This window comes from Halyomorpha halys, unplaced genomic scaffold (assembly GCF_000696795.3).
Source record: "Halyomorpha halys isolate HHAL.00 unplaced genomic scaffold, Hhal_1.1 Scaffold18.1, whole genome shotgun sequence".
In the NCBI taxonomy this organism is placed as follows: domain Eukaryota; kingdom Metazoa; phylum Arthropoda; class Insecta; order Hemiptera; family Pentatomidae; genus Halyomorpha; species Halyomorpha halys.
This window is the reverse complement of record NW_027114407.1, coordinates 1,105,315-1,111,539: the sequence shown is the minus strand read 5'-3', so window position 1 is coordinate 1,111,539 and position 6,225 is coordinate 1,105,315. Positions and strand designations below refer to the sequence as shown.

At 29.7% G+C, this 6,225-nt stretch overlaps 1 protein-coding gene across 4 annotated transcripts in view; it reads right to left on the bottom strand.

The window, feature by feature from the left end:
- Positions 1-6,225, bottom strand: part of LOC106680842 (serine protease 33) — a 123,091-nt gene that overhangs the window by 55,616 nt on the left and 61,250 nt on the right. The window contains exon 1 of one of the 4 annotated variants that reach the window (XM_014420833.3): positions 1,180-1,265. The exons of 2 other annotated variants lie outside the window; for them this stretch is intronic. The gene's annotated coding sequence lies outside the window, so the exon portion shown is untranslated. Of the gene's footprint in view, positions 1-1,170; positions 1,266-6,225 lie in introns of those variants that run through there. One more of the 4 variants, XM_014420824.3, reaches the window with a different exon arrangement.

Here is a 6,225-nt window from a genome sequence, read left to right as displayed (position 1 = left end):
GAACTGAGATTCCCGAAGTCTTAACTCCGTAGGGTTAAGTTTGTACTGTGCAAAACTTAAAGAATTTATTTAAACTTGAAAGAATACAAAGCCATTAGAATTATTAATATAACTCTTTAAGTTAATTAATGTGTCTTTGCTATCCGGTTAGGGGTCCTTGAAAAAAATTAGTATTCCCTAATATAGATAATATAGCTTTTATTGAAAAGTAGCACATCTGGCAAAACATTTGGTTTTCTATATTGTCTATAACAAAGCAGCTATATGTACTAATATTCAGTTTATGGATGTATAACTTTATTTATAAACTAATTTATTGCTTTGTTACAGACAAATTATGACTAAGTTACATATTTTTGTTATTCATAGAGGGTTCAATGAATAATAATAAAGAGTATATATAATAATACTTAATCAGACATATTTTTAATATAAGGATGCTTCATCTGGAGCAGAGAGGTTTTGGAAACATTCCGACCGGCCATATTATTATAATTATAGTAATAATTTATTTGAAATAAATTTAAAGATTTTTAAGTTTTGAATATTTACTTTAAACTTAACTTAAATTCTTGTGATATAATACAAAGTGTAATAAATAACGATATTAGCATAACGGAATAGACTACTCACACCTGTTGTTTTGAACATTTAAAGTTCATAAAAGGTATTAAAATATATCAAACTCGCTTGACACTTTCTAGTTTAACATTTCAGTTAATATAAATTAATATTAGTAAAATAAAAAAAATGTCTGATTGAAAAAATTCTAGACAAAAGCAATCAACTATCAATATGTGGCATTCCCATTCTTAACGATAATGACTTGCATATTTAATACTTTTGTAAAATAATTATATAATTGTTAATAAAAGCTTTATTACTACACCCTCACTATTGAGTTCATTAGTGAGAGGTTTAAGTATAACCCGAGATGTAAGCTGGAGGTTGGCCGGATGTGGGCTCTAAGAAGGAACTCGTAACCAGACTGTCATCGGAAGTCACTTTCTCCCATTAACACCTTCCAACTCTCTTGTTTTTCTAAAAGGTACTACACATGTCCGTAATGTATCTAATTCACTTTTCCGTTGCTACATCGCTCGTCATGTTCGAAACATCAGAAAACAGTATCTTAATTTGTTTATATTTGAAATAAAGATTTATTAAAACCTGATTTACAAAGTCGATTGATGGGTGCGCAGCAGTAGGAGACAGCTCCATTCTATTATAATACACAGGCTATCTTCAAAACTATCCTCTATTAGGCAACAATTATACACAAGTTAAATAGATAATAGTAATTGAAGAGAGTGATCTAATATGTGATCTTGAAACTGACAACAAACAGTAAGGTTATAACATATGGTTAAAATGATAACAGGCGATAACAAATCTTATAACAACGGCTGAATTTTATTATCACAATTTGTGGTAAATTAAAAACAAAATTTTTTCAAGTTCATTTTTTATGATAATTATAATTATTTATTTAATATTATTTATCACACAGAACTTTAACCATAAATCTGATTCGATTATTTTCATGTTTTTTTTGGTGAGCTAAAACTTAAAATGAACTTTATTTTCATTCATGACGTATAATTGTTTCGCAAACCCAAGATATATAATTTCAGTTATGTATCACAAACATAATAAAAATCGTTCTTTAGACCTAGAGTGTTTATCTAACAAACTTCTTTTTTTATTACACCGTAAGGACATTAAAATATATCAAGTCGGATTCTAGTCGTTCATTTTAACTAAAGATATAAGAAAGGTTATTTAGATTCATTTGACTGACTTTTAATTTCCTTTCAAATTTATCAAACTTTTTACTTTATTGTTATCACCAGAGAGGAACTTCATCATTTCAACGGTACCAAGACATTTGAATATGGTTAATAAATGCACGAATAATATTGGATTCAATTTAATATATGAAAATGTCTCTTATATTCATTCACTCTCTTCAGACAGTGAAAAATTGGAACTTTTTCATAAAGATTTCTACATAACGATTTCATTTCTTTAATCCGTGAAGAAGATAAACTTCAACATACGAGTAGAGGGAAAATAATAATAGCAGTTATGACATTTTATAAATAGCAGTGATATCATATAATTATGTAGGTACCTAACGAGTATTAATGAATTAATGAGTATTGTAATGATTAATTAGAAACCATTATCCGTTTTTCTAATAAATTTTTGTAATTCAACATATGAAATTATTAAACGAGTAGTTAAGTTTTAATTAATTTAAAAAAAAAGAATAGTTGAGTAAAACATATTAATGAAAGAAAATTAACAACAATATCGCTATGAAGTTGTTAAAATGTATAAATTTGAATGCTTTTTTACAGGTAAAGGGATTGTTTTTTCTCTTTCTGATGATAACAGAACATAAATATATTATTCTTATATCATATATATATCTGATATAAGAATAAAATTTGAAATTCGAGTTTGCGACGGCAATACATGTTTTGAAGTCACTTGAGTCCAAATGACCTACTCACACAAAATGGTCTCTGTGTGCTTGAACAGCCTTGCTCAAAACGATAAGTCGTACGAAACTAAAATTACAAATTTTAGGCGGGTATATGGCTGCCATATGACAGAAACTTTTCCAATAAAATTCTATCAGAAGTTCTTCTTTATATCGTTATTCTTTATAGAATCAATTTTTCACGTTTTTTTTTTCGATTTTCTCGAAAATGACTCTGACGATTTTTATCACACCCCGGCATACCAATGTACAATTAAAAAGTCTTTAATCAGCTAGGTCTTATACTCATTGAAATAGTTATTTATTTGAAAGAATTGACCTCTTTGGATCGCCAACAGTAAAAGAAAATGTATAATTCTGAACTTAGAAAGGATTTGATAACTAACTAAAGGAGAAAATGGAGAAATTAGTAGTTAAGTATGAAAAAGCAGACACACTCGGGTCCGATCTCTCCCGATCACAATTATTCGTCACGGCTTTGTTATATTTTCTTAAACTATTGTATTCTTTGCAGGAACAAAACTAATATTCTTTACTATCAATTCGAGAAAAACTAAAATACGGATTTTTATAGCAAAATAAAAACAAAAAAATTATTTTTAAACATTTTAGCTTTTCAGAATGATAAGTGAACGTAGTGTGATGCGCGCAAAGCACCAGATTTTTTCCTATTATGTTTAGAAATATTTATTATTTTAAAAACACTATTATATGAATTAGAGGTTTTATTATGATTATGAAGTTAAAACCTTTTACTGCACGATCCTTATGATTGTTGTGTTTATGCAAGATAATACATTTATTAACTTACTACGAAATATGAAAAAAAAGATTACTACATTGTAAATTGTAGATCATTATTCTCCAATGCCAATGATAATTTTGGTATTTATGTATTTATAAACTGCTTGATTTTGTTAATTTTTATATCTATGTTTGCATTTCTTTCGTAATTAATTGTTTATAAAATTATAAAAACTTACTTCTTTTTTTTTTTCAGTTTTGTAAATAATTTACAGTTATTTTTTATTATAACAGTTTAGCAGAAATCTCTGCCTACAACTCCCTGATGAAGACCTGAAAATCAGGTCGAAACGTCGGCATAAATAAATATTTTTTGTTTATTTATGTTGTTTCTTTGCTGACCGCACCCCCCGAACATCTTCTCTAATCAGTAATATACGGTCAACTATATACACCTCATTGTAAATAATTTACCACTATATTGAGTTGTAGTTATAGAATGATAAACATATAATACATGAACTGTTTTGGAGTGATGTACTATCTCTACTTTATTATATTTTTTAAGCTTTGAAAGGGAGTGGCTATATATTCTCTAGAAGGCAGTGATATCTCGTACTTGCTCTCGGATGACCGGGTGGAAGTATCTTATTTTTTTCAAGATGTCTGCCCCCTGTCCGTTCTCTAAGAAGTAAATGAATCGGAACAGAACCGGCGGTCCGATTCGAGTTTGGTGTCTTAAACGATCCTTTCACGGTTTATCAATCCCCTTAAGGACCCTTTCACTTACAGCCAGCGGGTTGTAATTTTCCGCCAGTTGATTATGTACTCCATTAACAATTATTGCAATGTCAGAGCCTGATTATGATATTAGCAAACGAATTTCAAATAATACTAAGTGTGCGGGGAACTATCGGTTACCATGTAGCATTACTATACTTATCTGAACATTTGTCTTCCTAGCACGCATAGTAAATCAAAATATTTTCTCTGAAATATACAAAAATTTTGCTTACTAGACTTAAATCAACACCCTCAAAGTATTTTCTTTATTTCTCTATGTTCGGTAATGGAATGATTCTTGTTATATTATACAGATAGTAATATAGCTCAAGTTGGGTTTGTAACGGTAGGACATGTGGCAACAAGGAGTAGCTCTATTCATAACCACTTTTCAGTAGGATCAAATTATTTTTTAAATTATTATTTTATTGTGTGACATTCTGTCATATATTTACAGACTACAGAAATAGTGATCATAGAGCACATTTACACGATATTTACAGATATATAAATTAAATGATAACAAAATTAGTTATAGATAGAAAAATTAATCTTAAAGTAAATTAACATCTTAAACACATTCATTCTTATTTACATTTAATCTGAGGAACTCCGAACCGAGCTTGTCCCCCCACTTGTAAAGTAGTAAGCAGAACTCCGAAAGAAGATCCCGGCGCTTCTTTCTCAACTGCATCACTGATAAGAAAAGCCAGTGCAGGATGAGTGAAGGCGCTAGCCGCAGACGCTTAGGACTTGAATTGAGAATCTGGCTATTTCATGAACTCTCATAAAATTATTAACAATTGGTCTCTGGCCCTTCGGAGAGGATTAGTAGGATGGGTAATACTAGATAGGGCGTGGGCTAAGGGGTTAGGACGATGAATGAATTACCTGGAATGTGGTGAATTTGGATTTAATAAGGTCTGAGACAAATGAGATCATGAGGTAGGGTACTATTGGTTACATAGTAAGGAGTATTGACAATTCATCGAAGGACTTTGGACTGAAAGGATTAAATGCCTTTGATGTTAGAGTTTTTATCTGTTACCCACAGTTCTAGTCCTTAAGTCCAGAGAGGTTCTATTATTGTCTTATAGAATAATTATTTGTTGTCTACTGAATACTGTGAGTTTCTCTTTGGCAGTCGAGGACCGGATTCTACGAAAAAAATGTCACTATTGTCAGCTAAATAGCTCCTGAAGATACGTTCTTATTAGTTAGTTTAGAGAAAACAAAGAAACTAGAATATAGATGTTATCAAAACTACAAGGTGGAGAGTCGATGCCATGAGCGTTTGAATGAAGGTGATATTAAAACTTTATTAATATTTTTGATACGGCGGATATCGTGATGCATGATTAATTTATTCCTTTACAATATTCGAACGTATGGTCCAACCTTGTAATAATGATTAAAGAGTTTTCGAGTATTTAGTTATTATATCTTCATTTGTTTGTTCTTTACATGTTATTTGTTATTTTGTTATTGGTAGAATAAGGAGGAAGCTCCAATCTTCTAATCTTCCTCCTGTATTTTAGGAAATCAGAGCTTTTCACATACAAAAAATTGTGTGACAGAACCGTGACCCAGTGAGATCTCTTAATGCTAATATATTTAGTAAAAAAAAAAAAATGCAACTGCTATATCAAGCATGTAAGGCCCACCAGGCCGATCTGGTGATAAATAAAAATACAAAATATTTATTAATTAATAATAAATAAATAACACAGGTCCAAAAAAAAAAGAAACTTGGAAATTTTCAATTAATGATTTTGGCTGATCTTTATGTTTTTTGTGTACTGAAATCGAAAATGATTTCCGTTTTAATCAAACTTTATAAAATATAAAAAACATGTTTGTATTTTAGCAAGAAATGAGATTCCCTGAAATTTAAAATTACAGAGTTTCCCGCCCCATCGATTCAGAATTTCTATCCCAATTTTTATTTCAAATTACATGATCTTATATTAGACAGAAAAAAAAAAATCTTATATTAGAGCTAAGGCACGAGGTAGTCTTCGAAATATGAAGTTTTTCGACATTCGATTTCTTTTTTAAAACTCTATTACTCGATAAGACTTTTTATAGTATCTTACAAATCTTTTAAATTTATTGTTATAAATTATAAATTAAGGCGATAAGATTATAATGTAACTGTATAGTAGTTAAGGGTTACTAGGCTAGGCTGC